Genomic DNA, 27,160 nt, shown 5'->3' on the forward strand with positions numbered 1-27,160 from the left:
TCAATAAACTCATTTAGCCCTGGAAGTAAAACTGATCTCAGTGATGTGCACTTAGGGCAAGGAAAACAATGACACAATTGTGCAGCTATAAAAACTGCTGCTTCTCAGCAGTCAAGACCCAGTGTTTAGTCCTGAACTCCTGTGCTGTTCATGTGGAGTTTGCATGTTCCCTTGCCACAGTGTAGGTTACACCTTCATATTCAGCTTGGGTAGTTTATGACCCAATGGTATGAACATTGAATTTTCCAACTTCAAATAATTCTCAGCTCCAGTTCTGTCCCCACCCTCCCCTCTCTCTCCTTCTGATCCTCCTCTGCGCACTTACTTTTCACCCCTTTCCCATTCCCCTCCAGCTCATCTGCATTTTCATCGCCTCTGTTCTATCCACCCACAAATTTCACTTGTTTATAATCCACTCTCCTTCATGTTCTGGTTCCATCTGCCTCTTATCCTCTCCCCTAACAGTCCCCACGGTCAGATTCCCGCAATGGTAGCCTTTATGTTCCTGCTCATCTCCCTGCATGTACTGTCTGCAACCTTTCCACACTTCCCTCCATCTGCCCTTTTTTTTGCCTGCTTCCTCCTATCACCAACCTGTAGGTACTTTGGTTCCCATTTCCACTTCCACCTCCATCTACCCGACATCCTTCACTCCTCTCCCGCCCACCAACCACCTCTGGCCCCTTTTAGTTTTCCATCTCCCACTCTTCACTATACACGTTACCTCTCCTCTCCACTCCACTCAGTCCTGATGCAAGGATTTAAACCGAAACATCGACAGTTCCTGTCCTCAACAGGTGCTGCTCGACCTGCTGAATTCCTCCAGCCGATTGTTTGTTGGTATGAGACAAAGGCTGTTGCGGGACTACAGGGAACGAAGGAAAAAGGATAGGGGGGGATGGGACAGTTGGAATGTTCGGCTCATGGATTTGATGGACCGAATTGTCTCCTCTGTAGTAGTAAGTCGCATTCTCTCTGATCAGATTTCTCCAAAGGACAGTGAGGCTCAAGTTCAGCAATAATTTTACATTCTCCCTTGCTCAAACTAAAGTCTTGGGAAGTTTGACAAACTCTCTTCGACCTCTGCCAAGTCGGCCGACAAGCTCCTCCCAGTCTCTCAGTCATTGGCACTGCAACACAATTTAGCGTTACATCTCCTAGGTTTCTGGCCCCTCCCTCCCCTTGGATCAGAGCCGCAGCAGCCCAGACCAGCCAGGATCTCCCAGGGACGCCGAATCGATGGAATGGCTCCAAGTTCTCCTAATGGGATCGCGATAAAGTCGCGCAGTTAACTCTGATTGTCAGTCCATTCGCCCGGCAGAGATTTGTCCGCAGATTGGACACCTCTGGGAGCTCAGGATGAAATGCCAACGCTGGAATTTCACCTGCCGGGCACCACTGGGCAGCAGGATCGGTCAGCCGTGACCAGCGCCTTGCTGACCACGTTGGAGTACGGAGTTTACACTGAGGGCGCTAGCAACTAAGGTAAGACTTTCTCCTCCTTCCTTACCCCAGCAGCGGTAATTCTGGGCGCCTTGTGCCCTTTCCTCATCGTCTTTCTGCTGCAGAATTTGATGGATTTGGTAGCGGTAACTAGCGTTTAGATCTCGGGAGGCTAGCGGTTCTGGGCGAGGGAGGGCTAGCAAAGTCTGACAATGCCTGCAAAATTTTCAACTACCAGCTAACTTTTATTCAGCAAGTGAAAGAAATTCACAGCATACTCCCTGACTTGAAATGCGCGAGCAACCAGACAGATTGGCAATAGAGAAAAATGTCAAATAGTGCATTGTGTGTGTGCGAGCTTTGACAGCTGAAGTTAAGAAAGTCGACTTTCTACATAGGAATTGGTCGTCCTTTGGTGTGTGTGTGTTTGTTTGTTTGTGTGGACGCTCTCGAATTCCCCCGCTTCATTCGCATTCACATATGAAATGTCCAATCTTAAATGCAGAATAGGGTCAGTGAATAGTTGAACTCTGTTGCAGTGTTTCAACCCGGGACGTCGATCTTTCTTTTCTCCCCATCGCCGCTGCTCGACCCTCTGAGTTCCTTCAGCAGATTACTTGTCTCTCCATATTGCAGCATCTGCACTCTTGTGTCTCCGGCATCAGTTTGGGGTGACTGGAGTCGCACAAAGGCAGCAGTGTAGAAGTCTGAAACTGGAGTGATGCTTGAACAGGATTAGCCACCCTAGAAAGAAGCTTTTGTTGCGAGCTTTGATGTGTCGATCAGTGCGAGATTTCTGTTACTTTACAATTTTCAAATTACTCCGTGCAGTTTCTAAAACTGGGTGTGAGTAGCTGGGCCTGGACTGGGAGGGACCTGTTAACTGCACATAAGAGTATTGGTGCTGAAAAGGAGTGGGCTCCACAAAACAGGCTTGCTTCATTTGGTTCCCCTTAACACTGGAAAATAAATAGACAATCCACCTGTTGGAGTTGAAGGCAAAACATAACAGGCTGGTCAGTGCCTGTAAAAGTTTATGAAAAAAATCAAAAGTCAAATTTATTATCATGTCAAATGAAGAACTTACTTGCAGCAGCATAATAGTACATAGCATAAGGAAACAACATTCATGAGAAAAATATAAATTTAGCAAAAATTATGCAAGAAAGATCAGAAATAGCAAGTCCATTGAAGTGCAAAGTGGTCATAATTTTGCTATACTGAAGTAGTGGCGAGTGTTGGTTGAAGGCACAAATGGTTTCAAGGAAGTAACTGATCTTGAACCTGCTGATGTGGGACTTCAGGCATCTGAGCCCCCTTTCCAATGGTAGCTCCAAAGAGCCGCCATAGTCTGGATGGTGGAGATCGATGATGACGGATGGTGCCTTCTTGAGGCAGTGCCTCCTATGTGATGGTGTGGAGGGATGTACCAGAGATGTTTTGGTTCGAGTCCACAACTCCCTGTAGCTGCTTATGCTTCTGTGCATAATTAGGGATCATAATACCCAGGTCATGATAGGCTTCTGGATTTGTGAACTGATTGTAACCCCAGACAGTTTGTAGGTCGGGATTGTGGTCATGAGCCAAATTCCAATATGGCAGCGATGTCCGCACTCTCACAACAGCCGGCAAGTTCATCCTGCCAGTTCCCCAACCACTCGTTCCTATGTACGGGTGTTTGTAAACTGGAGAGCACCTCTTACCATCAGTGCTTGAAATCTGAAATTAAAGCAGAAAGAGGCAGCCTCTGTAGAAAGAGAAACAGATAGGTGATTCAGTTCAAAGATCAAATTCAAAGTCAAACTGAAATTTATCATTAAAATACATTTGCCACCATATACTACCTTGAGAGTCATGTTCTTGCAGGAAAATAAAGAAATACATCTGAATTTATGGGAAACTAAACATAAACAGTGACAAATGGCTAATGTGCAAAAGAGAACAAATTGTACAAATAAAAATAGATGACTAACATTAAGAACATGAGTTGTCTCATCCTTGACAGTGAGCTCACAGGTTGTGGAGTCAGCCCAGAGTTGAGGTGAGTGAAGTTATTCATGCTGGTTAGGAGCGTGATGGGTGTAGAGCAGGGGATCCCAATCTGAGGTCCGTGGACCCCTTGGTTAATGGTAAGGCGCCATGGCATATAAAAGGATGGGAACACCTGCTGTAGTGTAAGAACTGTTCTTGAACCTGGTGGTGTGGGATTTGAGGCTCCTCCACCTCGTACTTGATGGTAATAGTGAAAAGAGAGCATGGCTTGGATGGTGTGGTGGCCGGCCTCGATGACGAATGCTGCTTTCTTGTGCCAGCTCTCCTTGTAGGTGTTCTCAGTGGTGGAGAGGGCTTTACCTGTGATGGGCTAGGCTGTACCACTGCTTTATGTAGACTTTTCTGTTCCTGGGCATTGGTGTTTCCACACCAGGCAATGATGCAGCCAGTTAAGGTGTGGGTATTATGCTGTATCTGGTTCACTTTCCACAAGTACTGCCTCTCCAACTGTAGATGCCTGTATTAAATGCACCATTGCTTTGTTCGGTAGGCACAACTCAAGAGCCTAATATTCCAACTATATTCCAGGCAATGAAATGCCAAGTGATTTGTTCTTTGGAAAGGTTTACTGAGATGAAATGATATATAATTCATTGAAGCATTTGCAGAATTTTTCTTGGTTTGCAGCTCTTTGTATGCAAACTCCACACATGACAGCTTGGCTCTTCCCAGTAAAAGTACTAAAGTGTAGGAGTCTGATTCCACAAAGTTAGCTACCCTTACAAAATCTAGCCCAAGTGATGTTTTATCACTTGGCTGTCCTACTTGATGACTTTCCCTCTTTTTCATAAACACACACACACATACACACAGAGGCACAGACAAAATATCCCAGACAGAATCCCTGATATCCAGAATAATACATGCAAAATACCAAAGGATCGTAGCAGGTCAGGCACCAACTATGGAAAGGAATAGAGAGTTGATGTTTCAGGCTGAGACCCTTCTTTAGGTCTCTACTTCACTTTATTCCTCTCTATAGATGCTCCCTGACCTGCTGAGTTCCTCCAGCATTTTGTGTGTGTTATTCTGGATTACCAGTATTTGCAGAATCTCTTGTGTTCCTGATATCCAGGTTGAAATAGTTCTGAATTTTCACTGATCCGTAGTGGAAGAGCTGTGAAATCCTGAACTCCTGCACTCCACTATAATTAAGAGCTAATAGAGCCCAGGCTACAGAGCCTGCCTATCTACTATTGAATTACCAAAGACAATATTTGTGAAGATGCCTCACATCCATTGGCCATTTAATCCCTGACCTATTGTCAGCTAAAACAGTTTCTTAAGAATCTGGCCAAGGGAGCTCTTTATTTCGAAGGTAATGGGTTTCTCAGCAGGCAGATATTTGAATATCCACCCTTGCTCTCTGTAGAAGGTACATTTTGATATCAAATAGTGGGGGAGAGTAATCTGATTTAACAAGATTTGATGAAGTAGAAGTGCAGAAAATACTGTCTCCTGTTATGGAAAACAAAAACAAGGGCACTTGATGTTCGAAATGGAAATTAGAAATCACTTTTTTATTCATTCAAAAGTTTGCAAAACTAAACAGAATTAAATAACCCCACAATCAATGGATCAGATCAAAGCACTATCATAACCAGTTCTGAATGGTATAGACATAATTAAAAATGCTGAAGAAATTTCAAGATTTTCACCCAGGAAAAAAATGAGTGTGTGATTTATCCAAGCCTCCTAGTGAGGTCCCATATTCACAGCAGCCAGCCTTTGCCCCAATTTGTTTCTGCCCATGTGATATTACTAAGCATCTGAGAGTGTTGGATATAGTAGATACGTTGGATCACAACAACATGAAGGCAGTGTATTAAATTGTAACGAAGAATTGCAACGACTGTGAAACATGCAGTGCGCATGCGCCGGTCGTGCATGCAGCCTGGTACAGCCGTTCCGATCTATTCTTACTTTCTAATTTAAGTTTTTTTTTGTATTTTTTTTTCTCACGGTAACACGTCGAAGCTGTACCCTCTCTAACATGCTGGTAGAGAGAGTTTTATTTGGGTCTTTTTTAGCGCTGGAAATGGTTACATCCCGACACGCGGGACAGAAGCAAGGTCGCATTGTGTATTCCAGAAACCAGCTAATGCCAGCTGGTTTAGTGAGCAGAGTGGCGGACACCCCTGCTGAAATCCGGAGGAAAACATACAGGGGATGCAGAGGGGGATCACAAAGTTGAGGAAAGAGGACCGGGTCGAGACAACAGAGACTTATGGAGAAGAGGAGTTCGGTGGGTAATACCGTTCCGGCTGACTGGAAGTGCACTGGGAGCGGTAAGCGTAAAGGAGTTAGGTGCTTACTGTTCTGGTTAACAACAGATGGTGCAATCCGGGGCATATTACGATCGAGGAACGTGTTTGCAGACTGGATATTGGACTTCAGCCACATTCCACCGTGATACAACACTTGGCGGCACGGGAGGTCGTTCCTGCCTGTGGCCATCGAACGTGCAGCTCCTCCCGTGGAGGGTCAGACACCCTGAGCCAATAGACTGGTCCTGGACTTATTTTCCATCTGGGATAGTTTGCATATTGTTGTTTGATTGTTGGTGGTTTTGTATTGCTATATTTACACTCTATTCTTGGTTGGTGCAGTTGTAATGAAACTAAATTTCCCTCGGGATTAATAAAGTATATCTATCTATCTAAATCAATTCTGCTCAAAGATCCTGTAGCATCTCAGAGTCATACAACTTGGAAAGAGGCTCATTGTCCCATGCCCAGCATCAAGCATTCAATTCTGAGGGGAAAAGAACAGTTAATATTTCTGCGTCCGGTGCTCCCGATGTGGCCTTTTATATATTGGTGAGACCCGACGCAGACTGGGAGACCGCTTTGCTGAACATCTACGCTCTGTCCGCCAGAGAAAGCAGGATCTCCCAGTGGCCACACATTTTAATTCCACATCCCATTCCCATTCTGACATGTCTATCCACGGCCTCCTCTACTGTAAAGATGAAGCCACACTCAGGTTGGAGGAACAACACCTTATATTCCGTCTGGGTAGCCTCCAACCTGATGGCATGAACATTGACTTCTCTAACTTCCGCTAGGCCCCACCTCCCCCTCGTACCCCATCTGTTACTCATTTTTATGCACACATTCTTTCTCTCACTCTCCTTTTTCTCCCTCTGTCCCTCTGAATATACCTCTTGCCCATCCTCTGGGTCACCCCCCCCCCGTCTTTCTCCCTAGGCCTCCTGTCCCATGATCCTCTCGTATCCCCTTTTGCCTATCACCTGTCCAGCTCTCGGCTCTATCCCTCCCCCTCCTGTCTTCTCCTATCATTTTGCATCTCCCCCTCCCCCTCCAGCTTTCAAATCCCTTACTCACTCTTCCTTCAGTTAGTCCTGACGAAGGGTCTCGGCCTAAAACGTCGACTGCGCCTCTTCCTATAGATGCTGCTTGGCCTGCTGCGTTCACCAGCAACTTTGATGTATGTTGCTTGAGTTAATATTTCAGTCTGATGGACTTTCATTCAAATATGATGGTGGTAATGCTGAAGGATTGCTCCAAAACTGGCAGTACCTCTGTCCAAACCTTCTCAGTGCTACTGCAACCTTGGAATCTATCTAATTGAATGGAATTTGCCCAGATATGACCTGAACATAAAATGCAGCAGTAGGCCCTCCATTGATCAGGGTCGACCATGAATGCTGTGTCCTAGCTGTCTACGTAAGCCAGGGCAGTACATTATGGAGAGCAAGCTGTTGCCCATGCAGCAGGCTGCCCCTCTCCACATAGCTGATGAATCCAAGGAACGGCAGAGATTGATACAGTTTGACAGCAGTGGCGTCGCAGGAGTTGCCAGTCAGCATTGAACTCAATGTAGGACGACCTTAGGGATTCCAGCTCTGGATTTTGCCTCGAGGTTTACTCCTGAAACCTTCCCCATGAGTGGGTATAGCTGCAGGGCAGTGGAGGTTTGAGTTAGGCTTTTCCTTCTAGGTGTGCTGCCAACTATGGCTGACGAGCCCCATCTGCCCAAAGCGACTGGTTTTAAGGCACCAGTAACCCACCTTCGCCCGTTGTCGGTAGAAACGGTCCCATTGGTTTTAGTAGCTGAGTCACACGTGAAGGCCAGAAGCTGGACTTTGTTGTCAGAGGCCTTGCGATGTATGCCATTAGGAGCATTTAACAGGTAGTGGGAGCTTATCCTCTCTACCATCCCCTGGCTACAACAACAAAAAATGCAGGATGAGTCACATCTAGCTGGTGTCCTCCATATCTCCCTGTGATCATCAGTAAATGATAAAAGGTTACATTGACAGTGGTGTCAACACCAACCTTACCCATATCCTGCTCCATTGAAATACCATCAAAATCACTGATCTCCAAGCCTCATCATGTTAATGAACTGAAAAGTGGAATTTGATTAGCATTAGTATTATCTTTGCCAAAATTATACTTGCATTGTAAAGGTATAGAGTGACATAGGCCTAACACAGGTAAATGGCATTAATATCAATGGGCATCAGGAACAACACGCTCATCTAAGGTCCATTTCTCTTCTGTATGATTCAAGTTCAAGTTATTGTTATGAGCATACATACAGAAGGTATAAATGCTGTGAAAAATAGCTTATGTAGCAGTGGCACAGTGCATTATAAGATATGGACAATCATGTTAACGTAAACTTAACATAAATCATACTTACACGTGAGTAAAATAAACAACAAAATAAACACAGAGAGAAGGAGAAACAGGCCTCAGGAGGTTTCAAGGTTTGTCAGTTCAGTTCTGATGGCAGTAGAGGAAAAGGTGTTGTTGAACGTTGAGGTGTGGATCTTCAGTCCCCTGTACCTCCTGCTTGACGGCACCGTTGAGAAGAAGACATGAGCTAAATGAAGGAGGTCCCAAATGATGATGGCACCTTCCTGAGACATAGTTTATTGCAGATGTCCTCAAAGTTCAAAGTAAGATTTATTATCAGAGTATATACATGTCACCACATACAACCCCGAGATTCTTTTTCTGCGGGCATACTTAGCAGATCTATAGAACAGTAACTAAACATGACCAATGGACACCAAATTGTGAAAATACAGATATAAATAAATAACAAACATGAAATAACAAGATGTTGTGGAAAAGTTTACCCGTGATGGAACTGACTGAGTTCACTGCAGTGGGTAGCCTCTTGCATTCCTGTAGACTGCAACTCCCTTCAGAGGCTGTGATGCAACTAGACAATGCTTTACATCAATGTGTCTAGAAATAATGCATTGGCTGTCATCATACAGAACATAGAAGAAGATTTTTGTGGCTAAAATAGCCTACAAATACCTACTCCTGAGTTTTCCTCCAGGAATTCTTCAGAAAAGGTCATAAGGCACTTCACACCCACACAAGTACATGGAATAGTTCTGATTGTGGCTGATGAATATAAATAATGAACATGTGCATACCCGTAAGAATTGGGATTAAGAATTGGCCACTTGTTTGATCTTGCTCCACTGTTGATATGATTGTTGATATAACAATGCTGATATGATTTTAGCATCAACTCCCCATTCCCATCTATCATAGAAAATATTTCACTGCCTTGTTTATCAACTATCTATTTTTGCCTGACTATCTTCATCCAAAGAGTTTAACCGTCATTCACTGACATACAATAGCTCTTTAATATTGTCAAAATTTTTTCTATCAATTATAGACCAGAAACATATCAGGGTACCTTGGCTAAAAGTTCAAAGTAAATTTATTAATAAAGTACAAACACAACCCCGAGCAATAGACACAAACTGTTAGAGGAACTCAGTAGGCCAGGCAGCATCTGTGGAAAAGAGATAATTTTTCAGTCAATGTTTTGGTCTGAGACCCTTCATCACGATTGGACTGGACTGATGAAAGGTCTCAGCCTGAAACATTAACTGTATTCTTTTCCATTGATGCTGCCTGGCCTGTTGAGTTCCTCCAGCATTTAGCATGTGTTGCTTGGATTTCCAGCATCTGCAGATTTTCTGCTGTTTGTGGTTGAACACAACCCTGAGATTCTTTTTTTTTTGTGGGCAATCACAGTAAATAGTAAATACAAGAAACACAATAGAATCAGTGAAAGACCACACCCAACAGGGCAGACAACAACCAATGTTGTCCAGATCAGTGGAGAATGATGAACCTGCTAGTTCAGCAAAGCCTTTCCGCCCATTTACACTTTGGGAGTGTAATGCAATCTGTTCCATTTTTCTAGATGATCGCAGTTCCTCCATATTTCAAGCAGCTTGGTGCCGGCAGGAAAAAGCAGTCTCCTTGGTTGACATCCCATCCTCAATGTTAAACTTTTGTTCTTTTCAGTCAGCTTGTACCATAGGTACAGTGCGTGCTATCACCAAAATGCACCGTAGAAAAGGCTAGTCCCACTGCGCTGACTGAACTTATGACCACTACCATTTCGGAAGGGCATCATAATGAACACAGGTGTATGCCTCCTTTCTGAGTTACTTTCCATGTTACACAAAGGGGACTTCATTCTTCATTGTGACTGGTGAAGTCTCTCGAACCACTCAAAGGAATCTTCATCACATGGATGACAATGAGTCAAAAAGGTAGCTGACAAACCTTCCCAAACTCAATGAGGGATGGACAATGAGTACTCTCATTAATAAAACATTTGGACTTGATCCTCCAAAAGCCATTGAAACTGGGGCAATACGAGACTAAGTGTGACTGATTTGTGTTCAACAGGATAGCCAACTAAGGCGTCAACATGAATTTTGTTGGCAATCACTAACAGTAAAGCAGGCTTTGGAGGCTGAATGGCCCCTTGCTATTCTTCTGACTCTTTGGCCCTTATGCCGTACTCTGCCCCTTGTATACATTGTTTGGCTCATGCCACATGCTGGGACCTTCTATAAAGAAATCATGTTTTAGTAATAAATAAGTTTATTTCAAATAACAGATAGAAAGAAAGTGATGAGCTGGAGTTATGGAAATGCTTCATGCACTCTGACAGCGTGCATAATGAGTATGTAGGTGGCCCCCTCTAGTCTCAATGTTACTTTCTAAGTAAGTCCTATATATGACCAAATACATGCCACAGGAAATGCTTTATTATTTGCCCATGCATTATTTTTTCAAATATGACTTTTCCTTAAGACGTTTGATATGCCACTGTCAATTATATTCATTTTAATCCATCATCAGTCACAGTCACGCAATACTTATGTAGTTATATCAGAAGCACTGTGGGGGGGGGATATTCATAATAAATACCATTCACTGAAATATACCATTTTATGTTCAAACTGTGACTACACTTCAAAAATATTTCATTGTGTCCTGAGATCATGCTGCATAAATGCAAATCTCTTGTCATTTACCCTGTGAAGTGTATAGCTGTAAGAATTATATTAAAACATTTGATTTTATTCTCTCCCTAACCATTACTTTCCCTGGGCTAAGTATCTGAGCAAGCAGGTAATAAAGAAATAAACCTGTCTGTGTTGATCTTTGCTCATTCCATTTCTGTGAGAGAGCATTTCTTGACGTCTTATCTTTATGATACTGATATGGAATGCACATCTGAAGCACTCAACCTTATCTATAGGGAGGGCTGGTACCCATTTGGTTCTGAACTTGCAATGAACTTCCAAGAGTTAGAGATATTTAAAGGATCTTGCAAGTACTATAAAACTGGATTAAAATTGGAAAACACAAAGTGCGCAGAAGATGAGTGATGAGATTGGCCTTTAAGTTGTAATCTTCTCAGGCAGTCCATTGGGATTGATTATAGAGCTGTTTCCACTCTGTTTCTATGGGTTCAGAGGTGCCTGATGAGGCTAATGAGGGAACTGCATCCCCTCCCAAAGATGCAGCAGGAGGTGCATGGTAGGTAAATTGTGAAATCCTGCACTCCTTGTTTCATTGGGTTCTGAGGTCATGAGGTCATTGAGTTGCATACTCAACATTTTAGAAACATCTTCTTTCCCTCTTTCATCAGATTTCTGAACGGTCCATGAGCTCATGAATATTATCCCCCTGTTCCTTTTTTGTAATTTTTTAAACATTTATTTCTTATTGTATGGCAACTTTTTTATGTCTTGCACTGTACTGCTGCTACAAAACAACACATTTCACAACATATGTCAGTGATAATAAATGTGATTCTGATCCCTTGTGCCATTTATGCAAGCCCTCTGGGTGCTCCCAATCCATGGACTGGATATTTCATCACTGCCTGCTTTTGGCTCTGCTTTCTGCTGCCAAAGATCAGGAATTCAGTGGAGATGTTCTAGGTTTTTCCAGTGAAGCTTTGAATCTGTTCCTTTGTCCAACTAGGTCGTCTCTTCCCATGAGATAGTTGGACTAGTTTTGAGAGTCTGGTATCAAAAACTCAAATGACATAACTGAGCTACTGTATCTGAGGAAGAGTAACATGCCCCTCAATATTGATAATGTCAATTTGTGGAAGAAGGGACGGATTGGTATTGTCAACCTGTGGAAGAGGGGACTGATCTTGGTTTGCTTATCCTTGCTGTAAATTTGGAAAGAGAATTTTGCAGAGACAGCACTGGGTGCTATCTTCAATTGCCTGCTGTTGGTGGTCCAGGTCTCTAAAGCTCTCAGAGGGCTTAGCCCAGTGTTGTCAGTCTAAGGTTGTGATCTTCAAACACCCTTTTCCATCTATCAGAATTGTACAGGCAGATTGAAGTGATGATGAATTTCATCACTGATGCCTGCCTTTGCTCATAGGTGACTCCCATGATATGAGAAGTGACCCACAGGTCTCACTCTGAAGCTTTCTTCTCAGAGAGCTGTGTTATGCAGATGGAGCAGGGTGGGTGGAGGACCTTCAATAAAAATACAAAATATACAGAAAAATGCTGGAAACACTTGGTGGATGTGGAAAGGGAATCAGAGTTAACAATTTCGATTAAAAAATCCTTAAAAATTCAGATTTCTGGCACCTACAGTTAGTTTGATTGATTGGGTGAAGAACTTTGTCTTGCCAATGATCCAAAATGGCACTGGCAATATACGGTGATGTTTTGTGGGCAGCTGACAAAACTACTGGATATTTTACGAGATATTCTCTTTTTAGAAACATGGAACCATAGAAAACCTACAGCACAATACAGGCCCTTCGGCCCACAATACTGTATCGAACATGTACTTACTTTAGAAATTACCTAGGGTTACCCACAGCCCTCTATTTTTCTAAGCTCCATGTACCTATCCAAGAGTCTCTTAAAAGACCCTATCGTATCCGCCTCCACCACTGTCGCTGGCAGCCCATTCCACGCACTCACCACTGTCTGCGTAAAAACTTACCCCTGACATCTCCTCTGAACCTACTTCAAGCACCTTAAAACTGTGCCCTTTCGTGTTAGCCATTTCAGCCCTGGGAGGCTATCCACACGATCAATGCCTCTCGTCATCTTACACAGCGGTCCCCAACCACCGGGCCGCGGACCGGTACCGGGCTGCAAAGCATGTGCTACCGGGCCATGAGGAAACAATATGATTTGGCGATATGAGTCAGCTGCACCTTTCCTCATTCCCCTGTCATGCCCACCGTTGAGCTTGAACACACGCGAGGTCATGACCCACGCGTCATCCATGTCAGTGCGGGAAGAAGATCAACTCCTCGAGCTTGCAAATGACGGCGGGCTGAAAAGCATGTTTGACATAACATCTCTGCCGGCATTCCAGATCAAAGTCAAGGCTAAATATCCTGAGATAGCCATGAAAGCACTGAAAACGTTGCTTCCATTTCCAACATATCTCTGCAATGAATGCAACCAAAACTAAATTGCGGAATAGACTGGACATAAGGAACCCCCTTCGAGTATCGCTGTCTCCCATGGGACCGTTTTGTCCCACTGATTCAGTGATATTGGTGTGTTGCAATGATTTTATATGTTCATACGGAGAAAATATGTGCTGTGTGTTTAATATCCAAACGTTACTTAAAATGTTATGATGCTATTGACTTATATAACCATATAACAATTACAGCACGGAAACAGGCGACCTCGGCCCTTCTAGTCCGTGCCGAACACTACTCTCACCTAGTCCCACCGACCTGCACTCAGCCCACAACCCTCCATTCCTTTCCTGTCCATATGCCTATCCAATTTTTCTTTAAATGATAATATGGAACCTGCCTCTACCACTTCTACTGGAAGTTCGTTCAACAGTTACTTCAAGCTCCCGTCTTCCCCGATAATTGACTTATCACTATATTCATGCGAGGAAAATATGCGCAGTGTGTTTAATATTAAATTCGTTGGATAAACCCTTTTAGAAACGAAATTGAGTGTATTAGCCACTTCTCACCTATATTCCGGTCGTGATTAACACCACATCCCCGCCCCACCCGAACAGAATCGCCAAAAACGATTTGTAGAAAAAAATCGGGACGTACACACATGTGCAAGTCATGCCTGCACACTGGTGCCCGCAGAGGGCTTCATGGTCATTGTAGTCTTTCTCGGAGTAAACACAATGTATTTGACTGCTACTCTTGTCCATTGGCAACCCTACCCCACCCCACCCCCCCGCCCCCGGTTGGCCGGTCCGCAAGAATATTGTCAATATTAAACCGGTCCACAGTGCAAAAAAGGTTGGGGACCCCTGATCTTACACACCTCTATCAGGTCACCTCTCATCCTTCGTCGCTCCAAGGAGAAAAGGCCAAGTTTACTCAACCTATTCTCATAAGGCATGCTGGCCAACCCAGGCAACATCCTTGTATATCTCTTCTGCACCCTTTCTATAGTTTCCACATCCTTCCTGTAGTGAGGTGACCAGAACTGAGCACAGTCCTCCAAGTGGGCTCTGACCAGGGTCCTATATCGCTGTAACATTACCTCTCGGCTCCTAAACTCAATCCCATAGTTGGTGAAGGCCAATGCACAGTATTCCTGCTTAACCACACAATCAACCTGCACAGCAGCTTTGAGTGTCCCATGGACTCGGACCCCAAGATCCCACTGATCCTCCACATCACCAAGTGTCTTACCATTAATACTATATTCTGCCATCATATTTGACCTACCAAAATGAACCACGATTACTGAAACCTGCAGCCTGTAATTTTGGACTCACTTTCGGGGACTCCGCAGCTTATGTTCTATGGTATTATTTGTTTACTTTTTTTTTTATTATTTACACGATTTGCCCTCTTGCATGGTGGATGTTTGTCAGTCTTTGTTATGTGGGATATTTCGTGATTCTATTGTATTTCTTTGTTTTCTTGTATGTGCCTCCAAGAAGATGAGTGTCAAGTTTGTATATGGTGTACAGTACATACTTTGAAAATAAACTTACTCTAAACTTTCGAACTTTGATGATATCCTGAAACATACAGAGAATATTGTTCATCTATAGTATTACAAGGTTCTTCACTTCACAGAGCCTGACTGACTCATCACATATTTCCAGCAGTGACTAATTTCCTTGACAAATGTTTCCATCAATTTCTGAAATGAAAAGTAGCATAGTTCATAAAGCCAATCAATTAATTTTCATTGTCAGCAAAACATCAGGAGCAAAATTACATCAGCCCACTCTTCAGTCCCTTATCTGCTAGCTGAGTGTAGCTAAGTGCCCCACTCTTGGGCACCAAATCTACTCTGCTCTACTCTACACTTGCAAAGCACAGCTGAAATGCCATTTATAGATTCACAGATGATATCATTATTGATAAACTTTCAGATGCACCAAGGGACTGTATAAGAGCAAGATGGATCAGCTGGTTGAGTGGTGTTGCACAACTATCTTGCTCTCAGTGTCAGCAGGACCATGGAATTGATTGTGGACTTCAGGAAGGGGAAGTTGGGAGAACAGACACCAGGCCTCATTGAAGATTCAGTGGTGGAAAGGATGTTAGCTGCAGGTTTCTGGGCATTATCATCTCAGTGGCTTAATCCTGGACCCGACACGTTGATGCAATCATGAAGAAGGCACACCAGCTGCTCTACTTTGTTTGGAGTTTGAGGAGATTTGGTAGGTCTCCAAAGACTATTACAAGTTTCTTCAGCCGTATGGTGAAGGGCATGCTGATAGGTTGTATCACCACGTGGTACAAGAGGCTTCAATGAACAGGAACACAAGAGGCTGCAAAGAGTTGCACACTCAGCCAGCTGTGTCATGGGCACAAGCCTCCTCATTGTTGAGGACATCTTCAAGAGGTGACACCTGGAGAAGGCCATGTCTGTCGTTAAGGAACCTCTCCATCTGGGACATGTCCTCTTCACATTACTATCATCACAGAGGAGGTACAGGAGCCTGAAGACCCACACTCAATGTCTGAGAATGTTCTATGATCACTACCTCATTATTCCTTTCTCTGTTGCACTATTTATATATTTTATAGCTTACAGTCATTTTATGTCTTTGCATTGTACTGCTGCCACAAAATAATACATTTTGCACCATTTTTGACACTGATAATAAACCAGATTCTGATTCTGAGAATATTAGCAAGCTTGCGTGATGTTACAGAAGGACAAAAGTTAGCTTGCTACACTTTGGCTGGGTTCATTCGGTTTATTGTATGGTGGTTTACAACTACTTAAGCAACCTATCAGTCACCAGTTGTTTAACGTCAGAGTTTGCAGATATTTTAAGCTGGTTTCATGTTTTATATGTGCAGACGTGCTGGAACGAAATAGCTTTGGTCAATTTGCCAAAGCAACACATCAATTGCTTTCTAAACTTCTGGTTGTGATAGAAAGTATTTATTTAAGCTGGAAAAAAAAGCGTCAAAATACATGTTTCCAATGTATCAATGAATCATGAGGAAGGAATGTGGGTGGGATAGTGACTTGATATCAAACTTGACTGCGCCTAGTTTCACTTGCGTTTAGAAGAAAGAGAGGTAATTGATTTGAAACATACATGAACCTTAAGGGGGAAGGTGCAGAGATTATGTTTCCCCTCACTGGACTGTTGAGAACTACTGGTCACACAGTCTCAGTATAAGGGATTATTCATTCATTACAGAGATGAAAAGAAATCTCCTTATCCAGAGAGTAGTAAATCTTTGAAATTCCCTACTCAGAAGGGCTGTGGAGTGTCAGCTGCTGACCTGGACAGTATCAAATATTTTTTTGGACCTGAAAGGAACCAACGTTTAAAGGGTTAGCACAGGAACATCACACTGAGGCAGAAGATCATCAAGAACACTGAATGGTGTGGCAGGAATTGGGAGCACTCCTGCTTCTATATTTCACGCCCTTAATGCTTGACTGTGGCCTGATAGTGGCATCAGGGAAAGGTTTAATCATTATGGTTTTTCTTTTATTCTTGAACACATTGATCCTTTTGAATAATTTGTAAGACTTAGCACTGTACACCTCAGAAATCTGAACAAAACTATATGCTATACCAGCCTTCTGCAAACATGCAGGCTGGCCAGTGGTCTATGCTCTTTGTGGCCGAGCTGGACAGCACAGTGTTGAACTGGGTAGAACTCTCAGCTCCAGTGACCCAGGTTCAGTCCTAACCTGCAGTGTTGCCCGTGTGAAGTTTGCTCACTCTCACCGAGACTGCATGGATTTCTTCCAGTAGCTCCAGTTTCCTCCCACATCTCAAGAAGTGTGGGTTGGTAGGTTAATTAGCCACCGTAAACTGCCCCAGTGTGTAGGTGAGTTGATAGGGAGCGTGGGAGAAAAAAATGGAGTTTGTGTTGATGAGTGTAAATGGGCACTAGCTGGTTGGCATGGGTGATGCTTCTCGGATGTACATTCAGCATGGATGTTCTAAGTCTCGGTCATCTGGAGCAAGACCTTCACTTGGTTTTAAGGATGTCACCTATTGGAATGCACTTCACTCCTTAAACATAATTCCGTCTTTATAAACGTTACTCTTGATATTGTTTTGATATCATTCTTAATAACACCTCACTTATTTGCTATTTTTATTTCCAAAATTACCCTCTGCTTTTTAATTATTATTAATGAAAATAATTTTAATTGCATCTCAGCTCTTTGTTGGAGTGATTCAGTGGATTCATACATAGAGTTGATGTCAACAAGAAGACATGTAAACTTAAAATAGCATTGAGTTTTTTCTCTTTATTTGACCATCTGTATAAGCATGGCTGGCACTCAGAATCCTGGAGGTGACTGTGTGTTGAAGGTGCTCCTGCATTGCTAGGGAAAGAAGTTGTTGATTTTTGACTGAACAATGATGATAGAATAGCTATGAGTTTCCAAGTTAGACCGTTTGTGACCTGGGGTGGGGGAATGTGCGTGTTCCAATGTTCCTGAGGTTCCCAGGGTTACAAGTGATGAAGAAGTGCATCCTACAGATGGTGCCTTTTGGTGCTATGTCTTGATCAATAGAGTGTCAATATCCCTGGAATAATGAGCCTTGAATGTTGGAGATGCCCAATACAGGCAAGGGATAAATATCAAATATGAGAAAATCTGTAGATGCTGGAAATCCAAAGAAAAACACACAAAATGCTGGAGGAACTCTGCAGGTCAGGCGGCGTCTATGAAAAAGAATAAACAGTCAACATTTTAGGCCGAGAGGCTTTGTCAGGACTGAGAGGGTAGGGGGAGATGCTGGAATTAAAAGATGGGGGGAGGGGAATGTGGCTAGCTGGAAGGTGATAGGTGAAGCCAGTTGGTTGGGAAAGGTCACGGGTTGGAATAGAATGAATCTGATAGAAGAGGAGAGTGGATGATAGGAGAAAGAAAAAGAGGACGGAACCCAGAGGGAAGTATAGGCAGGTGAGAAGAAGTAAAAGGTCAGAGTGGGGAATAAAAGAAGTGGAAGGGGGGAACATTTTGTTTCATTACATACCTTTGTTGGATGGTGGAAAGGATTCTGGGAATTGAGCCGGTGAGCCATTCAGTCACAATTCATTGTCTCTTATCTTCTCATGAAACCTCAGAATCTTTGTGGCTTGTTCAATTAAGCTTCTATTAAATGGTGTCTCTCAAGGGATTCTCTGACTGTGATCATGTTGACTATTGACGTGGTTAGAATCTTTCGTGTTGGAGATAGACTTTGTATGCCACTTAAATGTCATGAATGTAATTTTTTCCTACTATCCTACATAAGACTGGATGTTGTCCAAGCTATATTATATTTAGCGTAGCTGTTTCTTAACGGGAGTAGAACTGAACACTTTGCTGGCATCTATGAATATCTCCAAATCTGACATGGAAGGAACGTCGTTGTTGAAGCAACTAAGAATGTTTTGAGCTAGGAATGGTGTGTGACTTGATGGGAAATTGTGATTAATTATCAATTCAATTAATTTGGGTGATAAGGGATATGCACTTGTGGGCTGTGGTTAATATCTGTGGAGTGCCTGGTCATTTCAAAGGCAGCATATTGATCCTGAAGTAAGTTTGAGTAAACTTGTGTTGCTGTATTAATGAGTCACGTGTCAGAAAAAGTGCTGAGATTTTCCATTCTGGATTTGTCAAATGTGTGTTTTGATCAAATGATTTGACAGTTTGCATTAAGTTTGTGTTTATTTGCTACTGCGAACGGTCATCAGGCTTGTGTCCATGCTACAGCGTACCAGGCGCCATCAGCCCAGTTACAGCCTTGGTAGCTAGGCACCATTTTTCCTTGTTATCTGCCTACTTGCATTGTGCTGAGATGAGCTTCATACTAGCCATTCATGATGTTATACTTCAACCACTGTAACTCCTTGGCCAATGCTGTTTGCTGTCAAGGAGGAAAAGAATATTTTAAATCAGGGCTGAATGATTTTCTGCATCTATCCTTCAAAACCTTTCCCACAGCTATCTAGTAATAAAGATAGAAAATGCTGGAAAATATCTTGCAGGTCAGGCAGCAACTGTGGAATGGGAAACAGTAAATGTATTAGGTACCAGAACCTACTGTATATCAGAACAGAGAAAGGGAAAAGCAACACACACAAAATGCTGGAGGAACTCAGCAGGCCAGGCAGCATCAATGGAAAAATATACAGTCGACATTTCAGGCCGAGACCCTTCAGTAGGACTGGAGAAAAAAAGATGAGTAAATTTAAAAGATGGAGGAGGGGAGAGAGAGGCACAAGGTGATAGGTGAAACCAGGAGGGGGAGGGATGAAGTTAAGAGCTGGGAAGTTGGTGAAAGAGATACAGGACTGGAGAAGTGGAAGTCTGATAGGAGAGGAGAGAAGGCCATGGAAGAAAGCAAAGGTGGGGAGGAACACCAGAGGGAGTTGATAGCTGACAAGGAGATAAGGTGAGAGATGGAAAGGGGAATGGTGAAGGAGAGGGGGCACCATTACTGGAAATTCAAAAAATCGATGTTCATGCCATCAGGTTGAAGGCTGCCCAGACAGAATATAAGGCGTCGTTCCTCCAACCTGAGTGTGGCCTCATCATGACAGCCAAAACCTTATTGAAGACAAGAAGGGAAAATAGAAACAATTGAGGTGGACAAAGTCAAAATTGTAGGCAGAAGTCCCACTCGTGAGTTGAGCACTTAAAGAATTTTGGCATTCATGGATGAGAAGTAGCAGTGACTTCATAAAGAAATGAAAAACAAAAGAAAGAAATTGTGTACGCTGGCAACCTGAAATAAGTGCAGAAAAATCCATGGAATTCTTGCGTTTTGATAAATGGTCATCAGCCTGATATAATAACTGGTTCTTTCACCGCAGGTGCATCTTGCTAAGTATATCCAGCATGTTCTGTTTTTAATAAGCTTATTGTGAAGATGTTGGTACATATCAGATCATGTGGGGGGGGGGGAATAGAACATTTTTTTTCTCTGTGGTAATGTATTAGAATATTAATGGCCTTTCAAGTAGAAATGCTGACACGAAATATTGCAGAGCATTTAATTTGCATTCCATCAGCATGAAACGATAATAATAAAGTTGTTGACTACCCATTTGAATCAATAGCTCTCTGTTAGTGTACAGCAGATCCAGACCTGACTTGAGGAAAGCCTCAGTGGCTTTGGGAATACTGGTACCTTGTCATTTGTTTTCCAAAAGCTTTGATCCACTCACCATATGTTGTGTCTCAAATTGCTCATAAGCCGTATCCCTATGTGATGCCAATCGACACTTCCTTTGGCATGTCAATTCTCAGGACTCTTGTTCCCTGACTTATCTTGGCCTCTCCCCACCCTCTCCCCACAGTATGCAGCTGGTCTTTGCCAACCCTCGTCAGCGATACTATTGTAGGTGGGAGATTGGCAGTTAAGAAAGGCAGGAGAAGTTTTAAGAACGTGATATCTCAGATAAATATTGGTAAACTACTTAGCTTTGCTCCTGTGGTTTGTTAGTTTCCCAAGAATCACGATAATAAATGTAGTGGCCTTTTGTTGAGAGCTTATTCACGATGTGACTCAACCATGGTGTCTCAAACCTTGCTTTTACCGCTAACGTTGTTAAAATGCTCTGACTCTGATTTAGGGCACATGAATTAGAAAGTTGTTTCACTGTGTATCAAATGGATGACATTGCCCAATACTGACTGTGTTCTTCCCACTGCCCATTGTTTCTCTTTGTCATTTACGTTAACCTTCTCTCACCTCCGAAATCCAACATCTTTCATTTCGGTGAAACTTTGTATGGTGTATTCTGTTGAAGGACTGTAGTTACTGTGGCACTGAGTATTTATTTATTTATTGAGATACAGCGCTGAATAGCCCCTTCTGGCCCTTCGAACCATACTGCCCAGTAATCCCCCAATTTAACCCTAGCCTCATCACGGGACAATTTGCAATGATCAATTAACCTACCACTGGTATGTCTTTGGAATGTGGGAGGAAACTGGAGCACCTGGAGGAAACCTACGCAGAACATACAAACTTCTTACGGGCAATGGCGGGAATTGAACCAGTCGCTGGTACTGTAAAGCATTTTGCTAACCAGTACGCTACCGTGCTGCCCCACTTACTATCCTGTAATCTCCTTCACCCTGCCCTTTTGACTTATGGTCATCCTGCCATCTTCTGCTTCATGTTGTACACCCCTGGACCTCAGACTGTGGAAATGATTGTCCTCCACTCTTATCTGGGTGCAGTGGTTAGTGCTGCTACTTCACGGCTTCGGTGAGGTGGACTTGATCCCAACCTCAGTTGGTGTCTGTGCATTGTTTGCACTTGTGTTTGTGACTCTGTGAGTTTTGTCCCTGGTGGATTAACTGGCACTGTTAATGACTGCTTAGTGTAGGTTAACAGCGAACTGAATCAAAGGGAGGTTGATGGGCATGTGCGAGGAAGGATTGCTTGTAGGGAATGCAGGAAAATAGGGGAAGCTGAAGTTTTGGATGGGAACCTCTTGTGTCATTATGCATGAGATCTGCCTCCTCTCAGCTCTGAAACTAAAGGCTGGATTCTACATCATGACTGAGCCAATTATGGATTCAAATATCCAATCTTGGATTAGATGGCTTAGTATAATTTTCAAAGCTGGAGTCTCATAAATGTGAATAGATTTCCCTTCTCTGTGGACAGTAGACTGGTGAGCATGCGCAGGTCTCATTTACCCCATAGTGTGGATTAGGTGGTGGGTTCTGGTAATCTAAAATGCCACCAAAGTAGGTACATGTTTGGCGGATAGCTGTATTTTATTTTAATGAATAAATAGTCAACATTTCAGGCTGGACTAACCTCAGATCTGAAGAAGAATCTTGGCCTGAAATGTTGACTATCTATTCGTATCCATAGACACTGCCTGATCTGTTGAGTTCCTCCACCATTTTATGCTTTGCTTTGGATTTCCAGCATCTGCAAGTTTTCTCCTGTTTGTATTTTATTTTACTTTATTTATTTATATCCATGTGACCAACTAATCGACCTCCATACATCTTCGGAATGTGGGAGGAAACCAGAGCATCAGGAGGAAGCCCACATGGTCGCAGGGAGAACATACAAACCCCTTACAGACAGCGGTGGGAATTGAACCCTGGTCGCAGGCGCTGTAACTCCCTTATGCTATCTGTTACATAACCATGCTGTACCCTGTGCTATACAGGTGCGGGATGTATGGAGAGAGGTGCATTGTTGTTTGTACGAATTCATCTGGAGTGACCTGTTCCCAAGGCTGCCCCTGAGAGACATAAACGCTGCTGGCAGGAGGGAGCCCTATGGTCTTCCGGCAGAAGATGCACTAGAGAGTTACAGCACAGAAACAGGCCTTGCAGCCCATCGAGTCTGTGCTGCCCATTTACACGAATCCTACATTTTTATGTTCTCCTCATGTTCTCATCAACTCCCACTAAATTCTACCACTGACCTCCACACTTGTGGCCAATTAGTCTTTAGGATGTGGGAGAAAACCAGCGCACTCGGGGATATTCATGTGTAAACTGCACGGACAGTACCTGAGCTGAGGGTTGAACGCTGGTCACTGGAGCTGTCAGGCAGTGGCTGTACCAGCTGTGAGACTGTGCCAGCTTAAAGTGTCTATTCCAAAGTATCTATGCAGGCACTGTTGGGCTTGACCACAGTGTTAGTATGGTTTGCCAGCTCAGTTATTGTTTCAAATTGTAAGAATGTGACAGAATTCTTTTTGCATTGAAAGCCAGTGAGAAATGGAAGGGTGCCAGGTTCCATTTTGTTTGAAAGTCAGATCGTTACTAGGGCTGGGAAAGGTGCTGACACCTTCACAAGCTTAGATAAGAAAGAGGGAAAATACGCTGATTCTGCTTTCTGTTTATACCTTAAAAGATCTTTCTCCATAGTACTGTGCCAGGATTTTTGGCAGGTTGTTCGCTCCTTGCTAAGTGAATCTATTTGTATTGCACAAGTTGAACTGGTGATCGTTGGTGATTAGTAATGCAGTCTCTTCACTGTTGTCATGCTTTTTTCTGGCTTCCATCCTGTATGTTCACACAGAGACACTGACACACACAGACTCACATGCTGACATAGTTACACAGACACAAAACCAGAGCACCAGCTACAGATCTATCCATATTGTAGACTGCTGGATCCCGATCCTGGCACAGCAGGCCCACTGTCCAGAACCTGGTCCCAACTGGTCCTAGCCACCCAGCCCACTTGCACTCTGAGTGTGGACTGACTAGTAAGCTAAAGGGCAGACTATCATGATTTCCGAACAATTGGATGCTGAATTATTGGAGTTTTATGAAGTACTTCACCTTACACTATCACCATATCTTCTATTCTTTATCCGATGGGTCCAGTTTCTCCATATATGCTTTAACTTTTGAATGAGCTATCGTCAATGAGTTCTTGAATCAAAATGACCTCCAATCAGCAGAGAAGTCTGATCACCTGGCTCTACTTCTACTCCCGAAGTACAGACAGAGACTAAAGACCGCAGCACCAATGGTGAGGACGCAGAACCTGGAGTGTTTTCAGGACTGATTTGAGTTGGTGGTGTGACGAGAATACACATAAATTAAGATGTTAGCTGGCCTGGGCTGGCACCAGTGGGATCAGCAGTTGGTCTGCCACCTGTCTTCAGGAGAAAGAGAGATAAGGAAAACAATGGAGCAGCATTTGGAGATGTTAATGAAGGGACGGGAGAGAGTAACGGAAGGAGAGCTGTCAAGATCGGCTCCCCCTTTGAACCCTGAACTGTTTGAAGTGATGGACAGGCGATACCCCAGCCGGGGGATAAAAAGGGACAGGTTCACTAAGGCGACACACACGACACCCGAGGTAACGAGACCCTGGAAGCAGTGTGTCTCTCACAAGTCGGTGGGAAGTTTTGGAAGGCCGGTTGCGGGACCAGGCCATAGACGCACAGGGTGGAAAGGCACGATCAGCGGGAACCTGGTGTGTGCCCACCCTTGCCTGGGTGCCAGGTTCACCGCAGAGAAACGATCGTATCTGGAAACGGAGGGGGTTACGGTCGGTGACCTCAGATGACATCACAAAGGACTCACCCGAAAGCTGCCTGCGAAGAATATCGAAGGTCTGTGTGGAAGCCGTTTTGAATATTCATTCGTTTTGCTCTCTCTCTCCTTCCCCCCACTGTCCATCTCCCACGGCAGCGATTACTGCGAACTGAACTGAACTAAATTGAACTGAACTTTGCGTCACTTTGAAACTGGTCATTTACCCCTAGACAACGATAGAGCTTGATTGATCCTGTTATCTTAATTCTGTGTACATGTGTGCTTATCATTGCTGATCTGTTGCATTTATTATCCTTTTGATTAGAGTACTGTGTTGCTTGTTTCTTTAATAAAACTTTCTTAGTTCTAGTAATCCAGACTCCAACTGAGTGATCCATTTCTGCTGGTTTGGCAACCCAGTTACGGGGTACGTAACAGTAGACAGGATGATATTCCAGGATTCATCTTTGAATCTGAATGAATACGCTATAGTTGTCACCGACTTTATCAGAACCTGTGTGGATGATAGTATGCCTTCAAAAACGTACCAGACATACCCAAAACAAAAGCCATGGATGAACCCAGAGATTCGTAGTCTGCTGAGGGCTAGATTTGTGACATTCAAGAACAGTGATCCAGAACTTTACAATAAGACCAGGTATGACCTACGGAAGGCAATTTTAAGAGCAAGCAAACATTTCTGATTGAATTGTTTTGAATCAGATGCATGCCAGCTCTGGCAGGTTTGCAGGCTATTACTTCCTACAAAGCAAAACCTAACATCATAAATGGCTGAGCTGCTTACTCCCATCTGAGCTAAACACCTTTTATGCACACTTTGAAAGGGGGAATAAAACTACACTTGTGCGAATCCTTGCAGCATCTGGTGACCCTGTGATCTCTGTCTCTGAAGCCGATGTCAGAACATCTTTCATAATGGTGAACTCTCGCAAGGCGCCAGGCCCTGATGTACCTGGTAGCCTTCTGAAAACCGGTGCCAACCAACTGCTGGGAGCGTTCAAGATGATCTTCAATCTCTCGCTGCTGTAGTCGGAGGCTCCTGGCTGCTTCAAAAGGGCGGCAATCATACCAGTGCCCAATAAGAGCAGCGTGAATTGCCTTAGTAACTTCCACACAGTTGCACTCACATCTACTGTGATGAAGTGCTTTGAGAGATTGATCTTGGCCAGAATCAACTCTGGCCCGAGTGAGGACCTAGACTCGCTGCAGTTTGCCTATCGCCACAATAGGTCTACAGCAAATGGATTGTCACTGACTCCTTTGGCCTTGGTTCACTTGGACAATAGCAATACCTACGTCAGGCTGCTGCCTAATGATAACAGCTCAGCATTCAGCACTAACCAACAAGCTCCAAAACCTGGGCCCCTGTACCGCCCTTTGCAACAAGATCTTTCACTCCTTTATTGGGACACCAAAAGCAGTGCAGATTGAAAATAACATCTCCTCCTTTCTGATAATCTACACTGGCATACTTTAAGGCTCCATGCTTAGCCCACTGCTCTACTCTCTCTACATCCACAACTGTGTAGGTAGGCACAGCTTTAACTTACTTTATTGTCATCAAACAATTGATACTAGAGCGTACAATCATCACAGCGATATTTGGTTCTGCGCATCGCGCTCCCTGGATTACAAATGATTACAAATTACCAACTCAAATGACATCTGTAAATTTTCCAGTGACACAGTGATGAGGAGGTGTACAGGAGTGAGACAGGTCAGCTAGTTGGCTGGTGTCACAATAATAACCTTGCACTCAGTGTGAATAAGGCCAAGAAATTGACTGTGGACTCCAGGAAGGGGAAGTCAAAGGCACACACACCAGTCCTTATCGAGGGGTCAGCAGTGGAAAGGATGAGCAGTTTCAAGTTCCTGCTTGTCAGCATCTCTGAAGATCTATCCTGGGCCCAACGTATTGAGGCAATTACAAAGAAGACATGACAGTGGCTATATTTCATTAGGAGTTTAAGGAGACTTGGTATGTCACCAAAGACTTGCAAATTTCACAAGGTGTACTCTGGAGAGCATTCTAACTGGTTGCATCACAATCTGCTATGGAGAGGCCACTGCACAGGATTGGATAAAGCTGCAGAAAGCTGTAAACTCAGCCAGCTCCATCATTGGCACTATCTTGCCCAGCATCCAGGACATCTTCAAAGGATATACCTCTTCTCATTGCTACCATCAAAGAAGAGGTACAGGAACATGAAGACACAGACTGAATGTTTCAAGGCCAGCTTCTTCCCCTCCACCATCAGATCTCTGAATAGACAATGAACCCATGTACACAACCTCACTATTTCTTTTCTTTCTTTGTCCAAAACTGTGTATTAGTTATTAAGTTATCGACAGAGCAATTCATACAGTGTATGCTGCTACATTCTTTTGACTGACTGTAAATGAACAAAATCAGCGCACCAAGCATAGATAATGGACTGCCTTTATATAATGCTATCAAAGACTACATCCTCCAAATCTTCATTTTCAATGCAACATTTAAGATGAATGTCGAAACCTTAAATTCTTCTTAATTCCTAACTTTCTGAAGTATTGAAGTCGATTCATTTTCACTCCTGCCTGTTTCTGGCATCTCCAAGCTCGAATACTTGAAACCGCAGTGAGCAAAACAGTTCTGAATTGTCTTGCCGCTTATTTAGAACTAACTATCAGTGACAAAAGTCACTGATTTTTGAACACAAGCACATGCAACTGATGCTACTTAAAAACTGTTTGCTCTAAGCACGTGCCGTGCCTAACAGCCACACAAATGCACATATATAAATATATATATATTTCTTACTGTAATTGATAATTTTTTAATGTATTGCAATGTACTGCTGCCACAAAACAACATACAGTACTTCATGACATACGCCA

The 27,160-nt window shown here is 43.4% G+C and overlaps 1 protein-coding gene across 1 annotated transcript in view; it reads left to right on the forward strand.

Annotated features, from left to right (window-relative positions):
* Positions 1-1,196: 1,196 nt before the first annotated feature.
* The window catches only part of LOC134358441 (tyrosine-protein phosphatase non-receptor type 13-like), a 426,694-nt gene continuing 400,730 nt past the window's right edge, over positions 1,197-27,160 (forward strand). The window contains exon 1 of the mRNA XM_063070670.1: positions 1,197-1,485. The gene's annotated coding sequence lies outside the window, so the exon portion shown is untranslated. The remainder of the gene's footprint in view (positions 1,486-27,160) is intronic.

This window comes from Mobula hypostoma, chromosome 18 (genome assembly GCF_963921235.1).
Source record: "Mobula hypostoma chromosome 18, sMobHyp1.1, whole genome shotgun sequence".
Taxonomy (NCBI): Eukaryota; Metazoa; Chordata; class Chondrichthyes; order Myliobatiformes; family Myliobatidae; genus Mobula; species Mobula hypostoma.